At 41.7% G+C, this 22,431-nt stretch overlaps 1 protein-coding gene across 9 annotated transcripts in view; it reads left to right on the forward strand.

Annotated features, from left to right (window-relative positions):
• LOC125454586 (unconventional myosin-VI) overlaps window positions 1-22,431 on the forward strand; it is a 224,848-nt gene that overhangs the window by 53,665 nt on the left and 148,752 nt on the right. The window contains exon 1 of one of the 9 annotated variants that reach the window (XM_059648452.1): window positions 8,388-8,489. The exons of 7 other annotated variants lie outside the window; for them this stretch is intronic. The gene's annotated coding sequence lies outside the window, so the exon portion shown is untranslated. Of the gene's footprint in view, window positions 1-8,387; window positions 8,662-22,431 lie in introns of those variants that run through there. One more of the 9 variants, XM_059648449.1, reaches the window with a different exon arrangement.

Consider the following 22,431-nt stretch of genomic DNA (forward strand, 5'->3'; position numbering starts at 1 on the left):
ATTCTGAGAGCAACAGGAGTTTCAGCACGTGCTCATGGTGTCCTAACAGCACTTAATGCTGTCACTGTCACGTTAGAAGGTTCTTTTATTTTCCCCCACAAAATAGCATTACACCTGGACGAGTGCAGCTGTTTCTTTATCCCTGTATCCCTTGCCAAACAAGTGTGTGTCTCAAAATGTTTACAGGATTTCAAATCTGTGTTGATTAAATGTCAATTGCTGTCACAATTTTTAAAATTAAAATACAATAATGCAGACCAATATTTCGTATTGGTAATGCCTGGTATATTACAATTGCAGTTGATCAAGGTGTCAGCCACAGTAACTTGCTTTGACTGTTGTTGCATTAACTATAAAGGCACAATGATCTCTACTTAAATAGCATGGATTCTACAGAGTATGGTAATATTTTGGAATGCTTTGTGGGTAAAGGCCAGTTCTGAAAGGTGCAGGTTGAACAACATTTGATAAGTCTAGTAATGAAGGAGTGGCAGAAAATATTTTGGTCAATACCTTGCCAGCCAATCCCTCTGCAATGTGTCAGGACCACAAATGCAAGACTTTGTTTCACTGAATTTTTTACTTTCTGTTTCAAATGCTGCAAACCTCTCACCAAGTTTGCAGGAAAGTAGCCGACCTTATTTACATAGCAGTCTTCAGGTTTGAATGCATTTAATCATTTTCCACTCTGGCCACATGACTGTAATAACTGATTAAAGACACAAATTCTGAAGTGACTTCAACAAAGGCGGGTGATCTCTCTCCTTTTACTTTCTTGACCTGCAGCATTTTGACATGGTTGTCTGCACAACTGAACTCCAGTGCTTTTCCTGCTGTTTACCTGGGTGGGACTGGATTCTTACCTAGGTAATCATAAGCAAAATATCACTTACTTACAATGGCTTCCCTTTCCACACTTGTACTGTTACCTCTGCTGTTTCCTAAAAAAATACTGTTCTTCCTGCCTATTTCTCACCTAACATACTGCTCTTTGTCAATAACATCTGAAAACACAGCATTAATTTTCACACTACCATCTCCTTCACGTGCATTGTTGATTAATTTATCAGCTTGCTGATCTAATAATCAGTACGTGATGATCACGATCTGATTTAAATATTGGGAAGACTTGAATCATTGTCTTAGGGCCTTGCTCCAAATTCCCTAGCAACTAATGCCATCTCTCTCCCTTGCAAATGTCTTGGGTTAAAACAGAGACTGTTTCCAACATGTACCTTATTTGACTCTGGGATGAGCAGTTGACCACATTTTGTGCCACCCCTAAGACTGCCCATTTCCAGTTTCATTTCTGTTGTCCTGCCCCAGCTCATCTGCTGACACCTCGAGCATTTGCCACCTTTGGTCTCGAGTATTCTGTTGCACTCTTGTCCTCCATTTTATGCAGAGCATTTCCACAGAATTATCTGATACTCATTATGAAGACGTAGCTGCAGAATGACGTAGATTGAAACCCAAATATTGAAGTGCACATGATGTTTAGGAAGGACAAGAAATTGGAAAATGTGGTGGTGTGGCTGTTAATTAGCACAAAAGTTGTTTGTCCTAAGTTCATGAAGCCAGGATGTAGAAACAATTTGTATCAAGTTGAGAAATGATAAAGGCAAGAAGTCTCTTTTGGGAGGGGTGTACAGACCTATTTACATTAACCAAATGGTTGAGCAGAGTACAAAGGAAGACATATGAGAGTCTGTCAGAAAGGTATTGTGATATTCGTGTGGGAGTTTATCTCCAAACAACCCAGAAAAATCAAATGGGGACTAGTAACCTAGACAAGGTCCAAGAATGCCTTCAGGATAGTTTCATAGAACAATACATTATGGAGCCAACCAAAAAGCATATACTGGACCTAATTTGTGAATGATATGGGATCAATAAATGATGTTGTTGCTACCTCGAGTTGTATTCACAATGACCATAGATTGAATCCATGACTTATTCATTTTGAGGGCGAGAAATGTGGGTCTACAACTAATGTTTTAAACTTTATATGAGGGCAATTACGAGCAAATGAAAGCAGAGCTTGCTGAAGTGAACTGGCAAATTAAGTTGAGGGGTTTGTCATTAGATGTACAATGGCAAACGTCAAGGGGATATTCTGTGTATTCTGAAATAGATGGACATTTTTCCTCATTGAAATGCAATGAATGGATCTGCCACCTCTAATTAAAGATGCTAAAAATTGTATTAATTATGGGGATGGAGAAAGTACATATTCTGTCCAATCTTGTCACCTGCCGCTCTGAACAATTTACAAAACATGACAAAGGATTAGTAAGGAAAGAAAAATTAGTGTGGAAGAAAGCTGGCAATAAGTATTAAAGCAGATAGTTTCCACGTATATTTTTTAAAAAAAGTTAATTTAATGTTTGTCTTGTGGAAAGAGTCTGGACAATTAATAAGGAAAAATAAGATGGCAGACAAAGATGAGTTGTGATGACAGCATAAAGTTGTATAGGTATGTAAGTTGTGAGTGAGCAAAGATGTGGCAAATTGAGTATGTAGTGAGAATGTGTGCATTTATTTAAATTGGAGGGAAGAATTAAAAAGGAATCTAAAAAATGAGATCCCAGAAACCTAAACATGTAAACAAAAAGATGTCACTTTTACCTGGGTGGGACTGGTTTATTTTATCAGCCTATGTTATAAAGGATACAAGTAATAGAAACAACTGCCCATCAAGAAATGCATGGGAGGAAGGAATTTGGGAAAATTGCAGTTACCAGGGAAGTAGTATTGAGTAAATCATTGGTGCTGCAGGCAGATAACTGCCTGGATCCTGATGGATTTTACTCTAGGATTTAAAAGTAAGTCACTAGTGAAATAGTTCATGTGATTAGTTTTCCAACATCCCTTAAATCATGGAATGTTCCATTAGATTGAAAAATAGTGAATATCTTCTTTTAGTCAAAAAGGGAAGGAGATAGAAAGTAGAAATCTAGAAGCTAATTACTTCAATATGCCAGCAAGAAGTTGTTCAAATCTATTATCAAAGATGTTATAGCAGGGTATTTGGAGAAGTACAAAATAACCAGAATAATAAAGTGCGAAGCTGGATGAGCACAGCAGGCCAAGCAGCATCTCCGGAGCAGAAAAGCTGACGTTTCGGGCCTAGACCCTTCATCACAGAGGGGGATGGGGTGAGGGTTCTGGAACAAATAGGGAGAGAGGGGGAGGTGGATCGAAGATGGAGAGAAAAGAAGATAGGTGGAGAGGAGAATGTAGGTGGGGAGGTCGGGAGGGGATAGGTCAGCCCAGGGAAGACAGACAGTCAAGGAGGTGGGATGAGGTGGTAGGTAGGAAATGGAGGTGTGGCTTGAGGTGAGAGGAAGGGATGGGTGAGGGGAAGAACAGGTTAGGGAGGCAGAGACAGGCTGGGCTGGTTGTGTGGTGCAGTGGGGGGAGGGGACGAACTGGGCTGGTTTTGGGATGCGGTGGGGGAAGGGGAGATTTTGAAGCTGGTGAAGTCCACATTGATACCATTGGGCTGCAGGGTTCCCAAGCGGAATATGAGTTGCTGTTCCTGCAGCCTTTGGGTGGCATCATTGTGGCACTGCAGGAGGCCCATGATGGACATGTCATCTAAAGAATGGGAGGGGGAGTTGAAATGGTTCGCGACTGGGAGGTGCAGTTTATTGCAAACCGAGTGGAGGTGTTCTGCAAAGCGGTCCCCAAGCCTCCGCTTGGTTTCCCCAATGTAGAGGAAGCCACACCGGAAGCCATTAACACCGGAAACCAGAGTTGTGATGGTTTTGTGAAGGGAAATTTGTGTTTAACCAATCTATTGAAGAAGGAGCATGTTCTGTGGATAAAGAAAGAACATTGGATGTACCATACTTAGACATGCAGAATGTATTTGAGGCAGTAAATCAAAGTTTACTGTTGAAAGTTAAAATTCATGGTTTTGGAAGAACATTGGCGCAATTACAAGATTAGCTAGCCAACAAAACAGGATATGAAGGGTCCAGGCCTGAAAAGTCAGCTTTTGTGCTCCTAAGATGCTGCTTGGCCTGCTGTGTAATTGTATGATGGCAGGGGGTGGTGGGACAGGTATAGTTGCTAAATTTGCTGATGGCCCAAAGATGAGTAGTGAGTGATGAAGATAACATGAGGTTGCATAGGGAAGATGGTTGGTGGTGAGTGGGCAAAGATGTGGCAACTTGAGTATGTAGTGGGGAAAATGTGTGATTGTTCAATTTGAAAGGAAGAATTGAAAGGAATCTTAAGATGAGAGATTTCAGACTTGAGATTGGAGGTGTTCCGTGTGTTCCAATTCATGAATTGTAAAAAGTGTGTGCGGACAAAGCAAATAATCAGGAATGCTCTTAGAATGTTGTTATTTACTGTGAAGAGAATGGGATTTAAATGCTACATACCATCTCCTGGTGATATTGCCAACCCACAAGGCTAGTTTCCATTTGATTGTCAACTCGACCTTTCTCCTACCTCTGTGCTGTCAGGCTATGCCTATGAACCACTCTTTAAATTGTAGCTTCCTCTGTTTAAAAATTTTGAAAAGTGAGCCATTGTCTTTTGGTTCCTATCTCAAATGCTATTTTGGCCTCTCAGATTCAGCCAAACTATTTGTAACCTCAATCTCTTATTTGACCTTGGGTTGAACTTCTAACTCCATATCCTGTGCAAAGCTCTAGTTACATTTGTAGGAGTGAATGTCTCATAAGAGCTCCTGAAACTCTCATCCATATGTCAGCAGCTTAGAGTGCCCAGGGTTCCCTCAGTACTTCACTGAAGTGGCACCTTTTTCATTACATGTTCAGGTTTCTGGGATCTTATTTTTAGTTTCTTTGTTTAATTCTTCCCTCCAAATTGAATAAATGCACGCTTTCTCATTACATAGTCAATTTGCCACATCTTTGCTCACTCACAACTTATACCCCGATATGACCTCACCCTGTCTTCACAACTCATTACTCATTTTTGTGTCTTAATGTGTCTTGGACAAAAGTTCTACAACTGAGCCAAGTCTTTGAAAACAGATGAATTAAGATTTTAAGCTTCTCTGGTAACTTTTGCATCTGTAATGTGACAACTCTAGATGCTCATTCATTTTTTTTTACTCTTTTTGTAGCTAACGATATAGGGCATCAATGGAGGAAACTAGATTTATTTTCCCCTTTTTTTATTGTTCTGTGTGAAGTGTGGACTGAATTGTAAAAAAACTTCAGCATTAATGTTACTGTATTCTATACTTAAATGAAGGCAAGCCAGTACCAAAATGAATTCTTCTCTTAGACCCCCACCCTTAGCCTGAACAGCCACCTTCCCCTAAGATTGTTGATAAGATTTCACTTTCCATTATTAAGGATGAGATTGTGGAGTACTTGGAAGTGCATGGTAAAATAGGGCTGAGTCAGCACAGCTTTGTCAAGGGGAGGTCATGCCTGACACAGCATATTGAATTCTTTGAGGAGGTAATGAGTAAGTTAGCCAAAGGAGAGCGGTGGATATGATCTATTTGGATCTCCAAAAGCGCTCTGACAAGTTGCCACATGCAGCAGATGACATAAGTAAATGGAAGGGCAGGTACTGTTGAAGACTTGGGAATGTTACAGAAGGAATTAGTCAGGTGAGGAAATGGACAAAAGTGGCAAATGGAATACAATATCAGAATGTTTTGAGGTTATGCACTTGGGTAGGAAGAGTAAAAGTGTATTTTCTAAATGGGGAAATGTTTTAGAAATCTAAAGCACAGTGGGATTTGAGAGTCCTAGTTCAGGATTCTCAAGATTAACATGCAGATTCGTTTGGCAGTTAGGAAGGCAGTTGCAATGTTAACATTCGTTTCAGGAGAACTGGAATACAAAAGCAGAGATGTGCTGCTGAGGCTGTAAACAGCTCTGGTCAGACTGCATTTAGAATATTCCGAGCAGTTTTGGGCCAAGTATCTATGAAAGGTTGTGCTGGCATTGGAGGGTGTTGAGAAGCTGTTCACAATGATCCTAGGAATGAAGGGCTTGTCATAAGAGCATTTGAGGATTCTGGGTCTGTATCTGATGGAATTTAGAAGGATGAGGGTCGACCTCATTGAAAACTTAGAATACTGAGAGGCCTGGATAGAGTGAACTTGGACAAGGTTCCTTCAATAATAGCAGAGTCTAGGACCTGAGGGCACAGACTGTGAGGAGATGACCCTCTAGAACCAAGATGAAGAATTTCTTAAGCCAGAAGGTGATGAATCTATGGAACATGTTGCAGAAGGCTTTGAAGGTCAAGTCATTGAGCATCTTTAAGACAAAGGTTCTCGATTAGTAAGGGGATCAAGGATTACGGGGAGGGCAGGAGAAGGGAGTTGAGAAACGTGTCAACTATAATCGGATGGTGGAGCAGACCCGATGGGCTGAATGGTTGAATTCTACTCCTGTATCTTTTATGGTCTCAATGATCTATATAAGTGAAACTGCCAATTTGTGCAATATTGAGAGTAATGTATTACTATAGTGTTTTGTGCATTTAGAATTGGATTGAGCTGCTGCCATAATGCTTTCACAAATCAACCTTGTACTTGAGTAATTTTGATCTTGGTTTGGATTGGACTGAAATCTGGGCTTCCTTTTCACTTGAAGTTTGCTTTAATTACTTTTTTAGTCAGTTTTTTTGATTCAGTAAACAGATTGATATGTACCAAAATTGACTGCTGAAAGAGATTTAGAAGCTTGCTTCTAGTTTTCTGTAATGTATATGCTATTACCTTAAGCTATCCTACAGCTTCGATGGGCAAGGTTTATGCTGTTTTAAGACACTTTTTTTTTAAGAAGTACATTTCTAACGTTGTGCCAAGATGGGCCAATGAGCCAAGGAATGGCAAATGAAATTTAATTTAGAGAAATGTGAGGTGCTGTATTTTGGAAAGGCAAATCAGGGCAGGACTTATGTATTTAATGGTAAGGTCATGGGGAGTGTTGCTGAGCAAAGAGACCTTGGAGTGCAAGTTAATAGTTCCTTGAAAGTGGAGTCATAGATAGACAGGGTGGTGAAGAAGACATATGATACCCTTGCCTTTATTGGTCAGTGCATTGAGTAGAAGAGCTCGGAGGTCATGTTGCAGCTGTACAGGACATTGATTAGGCCGCTGTTGGAATACTGCATGCAGTCCTGGCCTCCTGCTATAGGAAGGATGTTGTGAAACTCAGAAGAGTTTGGAAAAGATTTACAAGGATGTTGCCAGATATAGTGGGGTTGAATAGGCTGGGGCTATCCTCCCTGAAGGATTGGAGGCTGAGGGGTAATCGTGTAGAGGTTTATAAAGTCATGTGGGTGTTGATAGAGTAAATAGATAAGGTCTTTCCCTATGGTTGGGAGAGTCCAAAGGTAGAGAGCATAAATTTAAGATGAGAGAGGAATGATTTTAAAAGGTACGTAAGGTGCAAGTTTTCATGCAGAAGGTGGTGCATGTATGGAATGAGCTGGTGGAGGTACAACATTACAACATAGAAAAGATACCTGGATGGCTATATGAATCCGGGGGTGGGGTGGTTTAGAGGGATATGGGTCAAACGCTGGCAAATGGATTGGATTTACTTAGGATATCTGGTTTGTGTGGACAAGTTGGACTGAAGAGTCTGCTTCCATGTTGTACATCTCTATGATCCTATTGGATTTCAATGTTGAAACAAAATCACTTATTACTACTATCCCAGAACATGTGAAGAGGAGTGATTGTTCTAAGATTGATGTGCATGGGATTTAGAAAAGAATATAAGATAAACTCACATTCATAACTCCTCCCTTTTATAAGTTGAGGTCGTGTCTTCTCCCCATCTTGCCGTGTCTCATGTTTGTGATCTTGTTTAGACCCTACAAAATGATATAGTACATAAATATGTTCTACGCTTTTGTAAAGTAGACTTGTAATTAACCTAACATTTTTGTGCTGAACTATATTTTAATTCTATACACTAACCCTGGCAACGATTGAAGGCCTGTGCTGACAGTATTACATGTTTAACAAGTATTTCTGGAAGCTTAGCATGAGCTCTGAACAAGTAACGATGCAATGTTTAGACCTAATTGAACAACCTGGCTTCTTTCAGCCTCTTATCTCTGTTAGTGAGATTTTATAAATGCTGAATTTGCTGCACCTTATTGTTTGGTTTGTATTTGGGTAGTCATAACTCTTCCACATACCTATTTCACCACAGAGCCCATATAGCAATTTAACAAAAGCTTGAGGGGAAAGTGTACTAGCTCAACTTCTCGGTATGACAGTGAAGCTGTTAAAACAAGACTGAAAACCTTTTTCAGTGATGTAATAGGATGACTGGTCTGAAATCTGAGTCGTCAGTAATTGTTGTGTGGTTATCAAAGGGAGAAAGAGGGTGTGGAACATTTTTCTACTTTGCACCCTGCAACCAGGAAGTACTACAACTTGGAGTGCAAAATGTTCTCCTGACTGACTTCCTGAGTGATTCCCTTTCTTTGAGATTTCAGAACGGTGCCTGGTTTAGTAGCAGGTAGGAAGCCTTTAAGGTCATGAGAAACTGGATTGAAGCTTGCTGATCGTGGAAAGTTAAGTCTTCGGAGGGAAAGGATTTCGATAAGCTTCATCTTCCTGTTGCATCTTAGTCTGCTCGCTTCTGAGGTCTAAACTATGTATTAATACACAACTGTACACAGATTTGTCAGGTAAATGGCATATTTTCAATCTTATTTAAAGGTCTCCAAAGTACAAAAACTGCCTGAAATCCGGGATAAAACTCAAGTATGAGTTGACCAGTTAGTAGTTAAAGGGCAAAGTTTAAGAGTTGAAGTATCATTGTACCTAATTGGTCCAACTTGAACTGCAAGCCTTTTTTTGGGGGATAAGTAGCTTGAATGCTTGCAAAGTGTTTTGGCTTTGCCTCAGGATTTTGGAATTTTCTTTCGTGGTTTTATAAAGCCAAAGGTTTAACTTGTTCGGGTTTGCAAGTGACAAAGCTTGAATCAGTGGAAATAAGTTCTCGGCTGATTTCAACTTTGTGGATTTCTACTGGTGAGCCGTCATGTAGAAGTATCTCATGATCTATTTGCTGTTATACATTGCAAATACTTTTCATACAGATGGGGATGAAATGATTTCTCCGGCAGGAAGATAAGTAACTGAAGGACCCAGACTCGGCTGGTAAAAAGGAAATGACTCAGATGAGAATATTTTGTGTAAATATTAGTTATAATTAGAATAGCTTTACCTGGAAAACTGGTGGAAGTTGTATCAATAACTTTCGGAAGAGAGTTGACTATACATTTTTTTTAAAGGGAACCATTTACAGGCCTTTGTTGAAACAGTTTTTATTTCAAGACACAAGAAACAGAATGCCCTCCTGTGCCAAATTGTCTTCGTACAGCACACTGGTATACCAGATACTTCCCTATTTGCAGACTTCATGTCTGGAAATGATAACATCCAATGTCAAGGCCACTTGCAGCTTTCTAAATGCAAAGCTTTCTCTCCTACGATATTGCCAATTTACGAGATTTGAATTACATTATTTTGAGATATTCACGGTACTATGGTGTTTTGCAGAAACCACCTGACTTCTATAAGAGAAGGAATTGTTTTTACTCTGCTGTTTTTTTTGAAACAAATCTGAAGATATCCATTTTATTGCCTTTTTAGTTACTAGGAGTCAAATCAATTTTATAAGTGGGAGTCTCCTGCAAACAAGTGAAAGTACCTGGAGATGAAGCATCAGAGTGATATGCCCTAATGAATTAAAAGCACCATCTCAGTGGACCCTGTGAACAGAACGTTCCCAGTCTTTTCCTCTAACCATAACAGCCCATGCTTTTTTTAGAAAACCTGTTTTTGAGGGTGGATGGGTGGGTGGAAGGGTCTTAGAGGTTAGCATTTTTAACTAGTAGAGATATGCTGGTTGCTTACCTGTAGTCAGTATTTAATAAAATATTTTTTTGATAGGTGCAGAAACTTGGCCCATGTTTTGTAAATCTGGGTCTAGAAGACACATAAATTGGGGAATTTGAGAATCAACTCTGGATGTTGTGGGCCTTGATTTCCAGTGAGCCGTAGTAGTCATTAGTACAGAGATCTGCCCTATTGTGCAGAGAAGGGCAACTTGTGGTCAACTGTCTGGTTTGGTGTAAAAATTTCTTTAAGTTTTAAATATGAAATACAATGTGTGTGTTCTTTGTAAACTGGCAATTTTTGTTTTGTGCTCCAATTCTTTGGTCAATCTCCAAAGCAATTTTTTTGGGGCAAATGCATAATCCCACAATCTCAATGTAGTATTTCTCCTAATTCTGGGGGTGTTGAGGTGTTATTGAAACAACAAATTTAGTAAAACATTTTCTGTCATGTGAGATGCCAAATGTGACTATAATGAAAGGAAATGTAACAAGTTCTGAATCATTTGGCTGAGGTGTTACATGAGAAGCTTAGGAATGCTCCTTTTGATTTTTCTAACATTTCCCCCCTGTCTTTCACAAGTAGCTGACCAGGACCATGTTCGGTCTCACAATGAAATTGGTTAGAAGATTGTCCCTGTGTGCAGAACTGAATTTTCAACCAGACTGCAATGCTTAGCTTTTGTTCAGTAAGGACATTGTGTTCTAAAATTGATATAGATAAATGGAGTTAAGATGCATAAATCAGCCTAAATCAGATTTGAATGGCCAACCAAACAGGTTGGAGTTGCTGAACTGATTCCTTCTGGTTTGATGTTCCTGTGTCCTTCGTAGTAGCCATGTACAATCCTTCATCACAAAGAAAATTGAGTGAGATGGGTCAAATTGAGGGTTGTTGTAAATATATTTTGGATATGGCAACAGGAGTCAAAGGGGTGACAAAGTATTTTTCATGTGTTTTGTGATCTGAATGTTTGTTTGTTTTTTGAAAGGATGAAAAGTAAAACATACTGCTGCATGAAGGAGTGCAGTGAGGGAACTGCACATCTGAAGAACCAAAACAGGCATAATTGGCTAAATTGTGATCAGAGATAGTGGGAACTGCAGATGCTGGAGAATCCAAGATAATAAAATGTGGGGCAGGATGAACACAGGCCAAGCAGCATCTTAGGAGCACAAAAGCTGATGTTTCGGGCCTAGACCCAATTGGCCTTCAGGGTTGTGAGATTTGGTGATTTCCCTAATGTGAGATGAAGGAAGGAAGGAGACACTCTGGGGTGTTGCAGAGGCGGGAGGTAGTTGAGTATTATATAGGAAGGCAGGACAATCAGAAGATCTGGAGTGTGACCCCTTCCCCTTACTCCACTGTAGTATTGCCTGTTTAAGAGTAGGCATTGGCTTGTTTTGAGAGTTTTTGATTGATGCACTTGCAAACTTTTGGAGAATGATCTATCATTCGGCTTCAGCTAGAATGCCTTCTGTGGTTCCAATATTCAGTAGTGTGGCAAAGGTCAATGCACAAATGACATTTCACTGCCCCTCTGCAGGGATTCCAGTACAAAAATGCCACTATGAAAAAGGAGCAGAAGTAGGGTTGGTCTCTGAGGCCTGGTCTGCCATTCAATTTGATCATGGCTGATTTGTCTATTTGTAATTTGAATTACACGTTCTTATCTACCCCTGATTAACCCACTCCCTTGCCTAAAATATATCTACTTCTTTCTTTCGGAAATGTTTCATGATCCGCTTCCGTGCCGTGAAGTGGAGAGTTTCATATCTGCACAACACTCTCCCACAAAACGAAACGTTCTTTCCATGGCTGCCGAATTGAAACCATTAAAGATCTTTTACACATCCATCAAGGCACTCTTCTGGATGTGAGTTTGCTCGCTGAGCTGGAAGGTTAGTTTTCAGACGTTTCATCACCATTCTAGGTAACATCATCACACACACATCAACAAACACATTGATTTGGAGCCAATCTACCATCCTCTGAGGAAAGAACAGGAAATGACATCACCAATGCAGGAAATGACATCACCAACCCAAGGAAACCTAAACAGATAAATAGAAAGCGGGACATAACACCAGCGCTTCATCAGAGGCTCACTGATGTTACCTAGAATGGTGACGAAATGTCTGAAAACTAACCTTCCAGCTCAGCGAGCAAACTCACATCCAGAACCTCAACCTGAGCTACAAATCTTCTCAAAACTTGCTAGGCACTCTTCTTTCCAGTGGAAACAAAATGGGCTGCCTAACCTAATCTCCTAAGACAAGTGTGACATTTCAGTCATGTTTGCATCTCCCATATTCCACATTCAACAAGATTGCCATTGTGAATCCCTCATCAACATCCTAGGGGTCGTCATTACCAGAGATTTTTGTGAACCATCCTTAGAAACACTGACTACAAGAGCTCATCAGAAGCTGGGTACTATCCGGTGAATAACTTGCTTCCTGGCTCCCCAAAGCCTTTCTAACATTGGCAACAGTCATGAATGTAATGGCGTACTCTGCACTTGACTAGATGGGTGCACTTCAACAGCGCACACAGTGCCACACCTTCCATAGCAAGATAAGCCTGCTTGACCATCACCCTGGCTACCATCTAAAAGTTAACTGCCCTTGCTGCCATGACAGCAGCAACTTGCCAAACTCCTTTGGCGGGCCTTCCCAAATGTCGTCGTCTGTATTACCTTGAAGGGCAAAAGTTGCGGGTGTATGGGAATAACCTCATCTGCAAACTCCCCTCCAAGCCATCCTGACTTGGAGCTATTTTGTGACTTATTCATTGTCACTGGTCAAAAAAGCCTGGAATTTCTTCACAACACCTTGAGTGCATCTACCCCAGATGGACTGTGCCAGTTCAAGAAGGCAACCCATCACGTTATACACCACTAGGGAAGGGTAATAAATGTTGAACTTGCCAGTAATACATCCAAAAAACAAATACAGAGAAGTCTTATGTTGTTGATCACTGTCACTTGTGTAAAGAAGAAACTCTGTGGGAATCTCCACCTGACCTTTTATGTTTAATCCTTTGAAGAGCTTGCTTTGGAAAAAAAATTATAAAGTTTCAGCCCTGTTAAATTCATTGACCCCTGTTCTGCAATTTTGTCACATTCATGTCTGATTAACAGATGGGTCTCATCTTACCTTGCATTTACAAAAAAAAAATTAAATTGGCCCCATGGTAATTCATTCTGGCTTTGATATGTTCGGGGTCATGCTTGCACACAGACTGGAGGTGTTCCGCAAGGTGGTCACCCAGTCTACGTTTGGTTTCCCCAATGTAGATTGGACCATGTTGGGTGAACTGAATACAGTACACCAGATTGGAGGAGGGACAAGTGAAATGTTGCTTCAACCAGAAAAGCTACTTAGCCCCTTTGAAGATGAGCAGGGAAGAGGTCAAGGGGCAGGTAATACACCTTCTGCGGTTATGTGGGAGGGGAGGGTGGTGTTCATGGTTGAGGAATGGGCTAGGGTGTCCCAGAAGGAATGATCGCAGTGAAATGCAGACAGGGAGTGAGGGGAAGATGTTTGGTGGTGTCCTGTTAGAGATGTCTGAAATGGCAGAGAATGATCCTTTTTGAATGCAAAAGCTGGTGGGATGAAAAGTGTTGACAATGGGGAGCCAATCATGCTGTGTGAGCGATGGGAAGAGGTAAGAGTTGGAGCATGGGTGATAGGTCAGATGCGGTTGAGGGCCCTGTCAACTACAGTGGGTGGGAAACCACTGAAATTGAAGCTATTTCAGAGATTGTTCCCTCCAGGAATCAAAACCATTAATTCTGCTTTTTTTCCCCCACAGATGCTGCCCGATCTGCTGAGTTTCTTCAATATCTGTTTCTGTTTCAGCTCTCTAGCATCTCAGTTCATTGTTTTATTATAGAGACTTGAACTGACTTTTATGAAATTTGGCATTTCCTAAAGGGAGTTACGACTGCTCGCTTTGAGTCAGTTTGTAGCGTCATTTTCCTTTGTAATTTTTGTACAAATTCCTGTAGTTGAAGTTTTGTGATGCTCTCTGAACAGGTTTATATCTGGGCAAATATCTTATGCATTATACTGTATGTAAATGAGTGTTCCCAATCCAATTCTTAACTAGCACACACTACTTTAAAGACTTCCTTATTTTAACAATTCCTTTATCTGTCAGAGGATATTCAGCTTTGGTGAGGTGCATAGTGCTGTTCTGACAGTGAGTATGCTTCCTGATGAATATTAGAATGTTTGTGGCTGTTAATGGTCTGGTGGCCTGGAGCTCTAGTTATAATCTGGTATGCATCGTCTGAAGCCATCATCTCCTTGTAATGTTCTCATCCATCAGAAATCGTAAGAAATGTAATAGGTTGTTGAAGTTTACATTGTTCCTTAGGGCTATGATGCTGACTTAAATGAAACTGTACACTGCACACTGCAATATTATAAAGCCACACAGCATAGAACGTAGCATTTGGTCCAATATGTCCACACTGACTAGGTTTCCTAATCTAAACTAGTCTTATTTATCCAATAGACCTCTAAACCTTCCCTGAATGAATGAATTATTGAATTTTTAGTGTCGCGTGTACCTTGGAAGACATGATGAAAAATGTTGTCACCACAATTCAGTGCCATTTTGAATGCAAAAAGAATAAAAAGGAATTTCTTAAGTAGCGTTCATTCTGTGTTCAAATTGATTTCTGAACACGGCTCCAGGGCCTCTGTGAAGTAGCCGAGAAGTGCTCTGGGCCTCAAGGAGTCTCCGCTCTGGAAACAGCAGTGACAACACTGATGCCCCAGGAGTCCCCAGTTCCACTGCTGCAGCTGCTAGCTCGGTCGGACTGCCAAAAGTCCTTCATTTTTTTCCAGGCCTACTGAACCAGGAGTCTGTGCTATTTGTCACTGCCATCGCTAAGAGTCCAGGCTCTTGGCCTACTGCAGCTGCTGCCAGGATTCCTGATTCATGTCACCGATGCCACAGCCACCACCCTACCGACACCACTCCAGCCTTGAAAGAAAAAGGGGGAAAAATGTTGAAAAAGTGAGAGAAGAGGATATTGTCAGGCTGGAGCAGACATGTTCAGGAACCCAAACACTCCCTAGCGTGCTGGTGCCACCACCTTGAAAAGGTTGTGCTGCTAATCCTATTCCTAAAGCCGTCCATATGTCTTTTTAATTGTGGTAACTGTACCTGCACCTACCACTTCCTCTGGTAGTTTACTCCTAGTACAAATGATCCTCTGAGAAAAAGTTTTGCTTCTGAGGCCCCTTTTAAATCTTTCTTCTCTCTCGCCTTGAAAATATGCCCTCTAGTTTTGAACTCTCCTACCCCCATGGAAAAGACATTTGCAATTCACCTTATCTATGCCCCTCATGATACTATAATACTCCATAAAGTCACCTTTCAACCTCCTATCCCTGGAGGAAAGAGTCCCTGCCTGTCTAGCCTCTCCGACTAACTGAAACCCTCCATTTCCAGAAACATCCTTGTAAATCTTTTCTGTACCCTTTCCAATTTAATAACATTCTTCCTGAAGCACAGTGAACAGAACTGTGCTCAGTGCTCCAAATATGGCCTCACCAATGCCCTGTACAATTGCAACATGATCTCAAAACTCTGTAAATAGTGAAACATCTGAGCAATGAAGGCATGCATGCCAAACACCTTCTGTACTAGTCTGGCTACCTGTGATGCAATTTTCGATGAACTAAGCCCTGCCTTTGTTCATCTTACCGAATTGCAACGCCTTGCATTTAGCTAAATTATATTCCATCTGCCCCTTCTCATCCCATTGATCCAGTTGATCGAGATCCCATTGTACTCTTAGATAATCATTATGCAGTGTGGTCAGTTGTGGTTCAGTTGGTACGTCTTGCCTGTCGAGTTACAGGTCTCAGATTCAATTACCGCTTCAGTACTATAGTTTAAAAGGTCACTGCAAGTAATCCAATGAAGCATCAAGAGGATGCTCCACAGTGTTGTTTCAAACTGGCATTCTACTTGCCTGCCTGGTAGGATGTCCAAGATTCCATGGCACTATTTTTGAAGAAGAGCAGGGAATTATTCCCAGCGTCTTGGTGATATTTATCTCTCAATCAACAACACAAAAGCAGATTATCTGGTTATTAAATTCAACTCCTGCAAATGAAATTGAGTGCATATTGTGCCTTATTTAATACATTTATAGCCATTTCCTCTCTTCCTAAGTGCTTCGTTGACTCCAAGGTGTTTTGAGACATTAGGCCATTGTGAAAAGTGCTGCATTGATACCTGTCATTCTTTCCTCTTGTATGATGAATGATAATGTAATGAACAGAGAATTTTAATCAATATTTGAAATTTTTTGTAAGTTAAAATCTTTGCTATCAAAGTCTGTCCTTAAATAGAACTTTAAAGGAAACATTTGTGATCTAATTTGGATATACATCCGGCCCGAACCAAGCGGTTTTGAGAGGGAAAGGGAAGAACAACGGTTCCTCAGAGCTGACATTCTGAAGTAATAAAATAAGCTTGAAATTTCACAGCTGGTCAGTCAGCATTTGAAGTAAGAATTATGTTAAGATTTGTGTGTGGAAGGCGAACTGTCTTGGTTACGCAGTTCGGTTCCAGAGAATCACATGGCATTCTTAAGCTTTGTGGTTGAGATGCTGTAGTGATTTCAGAACCAATGATGCTAACCTATATTTGTTTATGCTGAATCTCCCTACATCCACAAACTTTCAAAGGTGAATAGTCTTTTAATAATACTTAGAACGTTGGATAGCTCAGGTAGTTGAGGTGGCTGTTGTTTTTGAGATCTGTCTTGAATCCAAAATTACTTAATTTGAAGCATTCCGCTTCACTACTTTCATAAGTAGAATACCATGAAGTTGATTTTGTCCAATCAGTGAGAGGGAATTAGGTTGGGCCAGTAGATGAGCTAATTATTGAGAAACAAGGTGGCTTTGGAAAGGTTGGCTGTTCTGAAAGTTGACAAGGTGCTAGGACTTGATCAAATGCATTCAAGAGTACTGAGGAAAACAAGGTTGGAAACTGCAACCTCTCCTCATCCTCCTTGGATACAAGTTGCTTTCCAATCAATTTCTATATGCGCTTCATTGACTTGGGCCAACTGTTCATTCAATTGCTCATTCACAATGGGAAGGTGGTGATGAGCTGCCTCTTGAACCACTGCAGTCTGTTAAATATCAGAACACCCACAATTCTGCTCATGAAGGAGTTTTAGGATTTAACCAGTAACAATGAAGGAATGGTAATATATTTCAGGCCAGGATGGTGAGTGACTTGTAGGGAAACTTCCAGGTGATGGTGCTCCAATGCATCTGCTATGCTTGTCCTTCTAGACGGTCGTGGTCATTGGTTTGGAAGGTACTATCTGAGGATTTTTGGTGAATTTCTGCACTGCATCTTGTCGATGGTACACACTGCTACTGCTTATTGTGGAGGGAGTGAATGTTTAGCACCACATCCACAATCAAATGTGCTGCTTTGTCCTGGGTTGTGTCAAGCTGCATGACCATCAGAACTACATTCATCCAGGTAAATAGGGACTATTCCATGATGCTCCTGATGTGTGCCTTGTTGATAGTGGTCTTGCTTTGGGGAGTTGCAAGTTGAGTATCTCACTGCAGTATTCCTATTTTCTGACCTGTTCGTCCAGCTGCAGTGTTTTATGTTCCTAATACAGTTAAATTTCTGGTCAACAGTAAACCCCAGTATGTTGGCAGGAGAAGCAGCAATAGGAATGCTTTTGACTATCAAAGTGTGATGGATGGATTCTCTCTCAATGGAAATGGGCATTTTTGACACTGGTGGGACAGATGTAACTTGCCATTTGTCAGCTGAAGTCTGGATATTATTCAGGTCTTGTTGCATTTAAACATGGACTGAAAATCTCAGGAGTCACAAATGGTGCTGAACCTTGCGCAATCATTGACAAACATCCCCACTTCTGACCTTTTATGATGGAGAGAAGATCATTGAAGTAGCTGAAGATGTTTGGGCCAAGGACTCTATCCTGAAGGACACCTGCAAGAGACACTGGAGCTGAGATGATTGACCCACAACAACCACACTTGTCATCTTTTGTGCCAGGAGTGACTCCAACCCATGGAGACTTCTCCCACCCTATTTCCCATTGACTGCATTATTATTATGGGTCCTTTGATGCTATTCTAGGTAAAATGTAACCTAGATGTCAAGGGAAATCACTCTCCTCTCTGCTGTTGACTTCAGTTGTTTGACCACATTTGAACCACAGCTTGAATGAGGTCAGGAGCTGAGTGGCCCTTGGAGAACCCAAACTGACTGCTGTGAGCAGGCTTTTGTTAAACTTGTCAATATAGTACGGAGCTGGAGGAACATAAGAGGTCAGGACTAATGAAAAGTGTAAACCTGAAACGATGATGTTTTTCCTGCTCTTCTGCTGCCTGACCTGTTTCTCCAGCTTCACACTGTATTGACTCTGACTCCAGCAACTGCAGTTCTTGCTATCTCCTTGGTTAAATTTGATATGATAGAATTCATCGTGCAGTTTGAGAGGGAGAAGCTGGAATCAGATGTAATAGTATTATGGCTCAGTGAAGGTAACTTCAAAAACACAAGGAGGAATTGGCTACAGTTGATTGGAAGGGGAGAAAAGCAGGCAAGACAGTGGAGCAGAAATGGCATGAGTTTCCAAGAGTAATTCAGGAGCCTCAGCAGAATTCCCTCCAGAGGCAAAAGGGAAGGGTGAGGTAACCATGCCTGACAGGGCAAGTTGGGGACAGCATAGAAGCAAAAGGAAAAAGCATACAATGTGGTGAAGGCTAGTGGGAAGCCAGAGGATTAGGAAGCATTTTTTAAAAACCTGCAGCGGACAAGTTAAAAAGCAACAAGGGAAAAGAAGACAAAATGAAGGTAAGCTTGTTACTAATATAAAAAGTTTACAAGAGATTTTTAAGTGTACAAAAGTCAGACAGAGGCAAGAGTGGACATTGGACAGCTGGAGAAATTGTAATGGGGAGCAAAGAAATGGTGAAGGAATCGAATAGGTACTTTGCATTGGTTTTCATGGTGGATGACGCCATTCGCATAGGAGAACTTCAGTAGACTTGGAGCAGAGGCAAGTATAGTGGCTATCACCTAAGTCTAAGATGCTGGGGAAGCTGAAAGGTCTAATAGCAAACAAATCAGCCAGACCAGATGGACTGCACCCCAGTGTTCTGAAGGACAAAGCGGAGAAGATTGTGGTAGCATTGGTGATCTTTCGGGAGTCACCGGACTCAGGAGGGGCCTCAGAGGACTAGGTAATTGCCAATGTAATACTTCTGTTTAAGAGAGGCAGAAGACAGGAAACGAAAGGCCAGTTATCCTGATTTTAGACGTTATTAAAGATGAGATAGCGGTGTACTCAAGTGTGTGGTAGAATAAGGCTAGTCAGCGCAGCTCGTTAAGGGGAAGTAATTTCTGAAAATCTTAGAATTCTTTTGGGGAGGTAAACGGTAAGCTAGTGGATGTGATCTGTTTGAAACCTTTCTCTCAATGCCTCACGGGTTTGTTGCGTAAGACAGGAGTCCATGGCGTTAGGAACCAGGTACTGGCATGGATGACTGGCTGACCGGCAGAAGGTGGGGAGTGGGGGTAAAAGGCTTTGTTTTTATTGGGATGGTGACTTGTGACAAGTGAAGTTCCACAGGGGTTCAGTCTTAGGATAATGAATATTCATATTAATGATCTGGTTGAAGGAAATGAGGGCATTGTTGCTAAGTTTGCAGATGAGACAAAGATCGAGAGACAAGCAGTGTTGAGGTGGGGAGGCTGCAGAATAACTTGGACAGGCTAGGAGAGTGAGCAAAGAAGTGGTAGGTGGGATACACTTTGGGAAATTGTGCATTTATGCACTTTGACAGGAAGAATAAAGGCATAGACTATCTTCTAAATGGGCCTTGGAAATCTGAAACAGAAAGCAACTGCAAAGTCCTTGTTCAGGATTCTGTTATGGTTAGCATGCAGGCTCAGTTGGCATTTAGGAAGGCAAATGCAATGTTAACATTCATTTTAAAGAGGGCTAGAATACAAAAGCAGAGATGCACTGCTGATACTGTAAGAGGCTGTGGTCAGACTGCATTTAGAATATTCTGAGCAGTTTTGGGCCAAGTATCTAAGAAAGGTTTTGCTGGCATTGGAGGGGGCTGAGAGGAAGTTCAGAAGAATGATCCCAGGACTGACAGGCTTGTCATACGAGGAGTGGTTAAGGATTCTGGGCCTGTGCTAGTGGATTTCATTGGCAGTTATTGATAACAACATCCATTCTTGAACATCAGTAAAGTCATTGAAGGGTCATCATAAGACCGTAATGTATGCGAGTCAGAATTAAGCAATTTGGCCCATTCCATCTCCTTGAAACAAACAGAATACTGAGAGACCTGGATAGCGTGGACGTGGAGATGCTTCCATTGGAAGAGAATAGGACCTGAAGGTACAACTTCAGAGTGAAGGGATGATCCTTTTAGAGCGAAGATGAAGAATTTCTTCAGCCAGAAGGTGGTCAGGCTGTGAAGGCCACGGCATTGATTTATTTTTAAGACACAGATAGTTTCTTCGTTAATGAGGGGATCGAAGGTTATGGAACGATGACAGGAGAATGGGGTTGAGAAATAGATCAGCCATGATTGAACGGCAGAGCAGACTTAATGGGCCAAACTGCTTAATTCTGCTCCCACATGTTGTAGTCTTAGGATAAATCTTCCATGCCTTTTACTGACCATTTAAGAATGGATGGTATCAGAGGACTCAACTGTTGCCAATGAAATCACCTTTGTTAAAATGAGGTGTACAAGGATAAACTCTGCTTACTACTGACAGGTGATGACAAAACTTTTTTTCATCAGTCAAATCTCCATCTCTGGTGACCACCTTGAAACTGATATCTATTTCAAGCCCACTGACACCCACAGCTTACCTCGACTATATCTCCTCTCACCCACCTTCCTGCAAGAATGCAATCCCCTATTCCGAATTCCTCTGTTTCTGCCACATCTACTCCCCAAGATGAGGCATTCCACTTCTAAACACCCCAGATATCCTTGTACTTCAAGGACCATATCTTTGCCGCCAAACCACCGCCCCCCCCGGCCTTCTGTGGTCAAAAATTCTCTCGACTGCATCTCTTGCGTTTCCCACACCTCAGCCCTCGCCCCCCCCCCCTTCCTGCAGTGAAGACAAAGACAGAATTCCTCTTGTCCTCATAGCACCCCATTAACCTCTGGATTGAACGCATCATTCTCTGCCACCTGCAATCTGACCCCACTACCAAGGATATATTTGCCTCCCCACCTCTATCTGCTTTCCAGAGGGACAGCTGTCTCCTCAACTCCCTCATCCACTCCACACTCCCCACTAGCCCCACCATCCCAGCACTTTTCCCTGCAACCACAGGAGCTGCTACACCTGCCCCTACACCTACCCCCTCACCTCTGTCCCAGGCCCTGAAAAATCTTTTCATATCAGACAGATGGTCATCTGCACATCTGCTAACGTGGTCTATTGTATCCGCTGTTCCTGATTTGGCCTCTTCTACATCGGGGAGACCAAGCGGAGACACAGAAACTGCTTTGTAGAGCACCTATGCTCAGTTCGCGACAAACAACAATGCCTCCCAGTTGCTAACCACTTCATCTCCCACTCCCCGGATGATATGTCCATTTTAGGCCACCTCCAACATCACAATGACACTATCTGTAAACTGGAGGAGCAATACCTCCTACATTCTGCCTTGGAAGCCTGCAACACAATGGTCTCAATGTAGACTTTACTAGCTTCAAACTCTCCCCACCCCTGGCCTCATCCCAAAACCACCCTCCCTCTCATCCCCATCTCCTTGACCTGCCTGTCTTCTCTCCCACCGATCCACTCCTCCCTACCTCACTGACCAATTCCCACCACTACCTACCTGGTATCACCATCCCACCTACCTTCCCCAGCCTGAGCCCCCTTCCTCCCTGCTTCTGAAGAGGAGTCTGAACCTGAAACATCAGCTTTCCTGCTCCACTGATGCTGCCTAGCCTGCTGTGTTCCTCCAGCTCCACAATGTTATCTCAAATCAACCAATGTTCTGGAACACAGTTAAAATACCTGGTGCATTTGTGGATTATGTAAGAAAAGCTGGAATAAATTTGTTAGTCAAATGATGTGTAACTGATTTGATTCCGTTTTTCTTTCCTCAGTGACAGAAGATTGAGAGTAATGCCTGTGTGTACAGGGCATCATTTCCAAATTTGCACATGATGTAAGACTTGGAAGTGTTGTGACCTGTGAGGAGGATTGTGAAGGTGTTTAAGAGGCCATGTCCAGCTGTCCTAGCAGCATGACCATGAGGAAATTTAATGCAGAGAAATGTGACACAATATATTTCAGCAGCAAGAATTAGGAAAGACAAGCATACTCTTTAAAAGAGGTGCAGGAATGGAGACCTAAAACCAATGGCATCCTAACTTTATAATCGTCAAGCCTCCACTTATACGGAACCTTAACAAAAAAAAACATGTTTAGCCTCCACTAGAGTATTCTGTGCATTTTTGGGC

The sequence above is a fragment of the Stegostoma tigrinum genome, chromosome 9, assembly GCF_030684315.1.
Source record: "Stegostoma tigrinum isolate sSteTig4 chromosome 9, sSteTig4.hap1, whole genome shotgun sequence".
Lineage (NCBI taxonomy): Eukaryota > Metazoa > Chordata > Chondrichthyes > Orectolobiformes > Stegostomatidae > Stegostoma > Stegostoma tigrinum.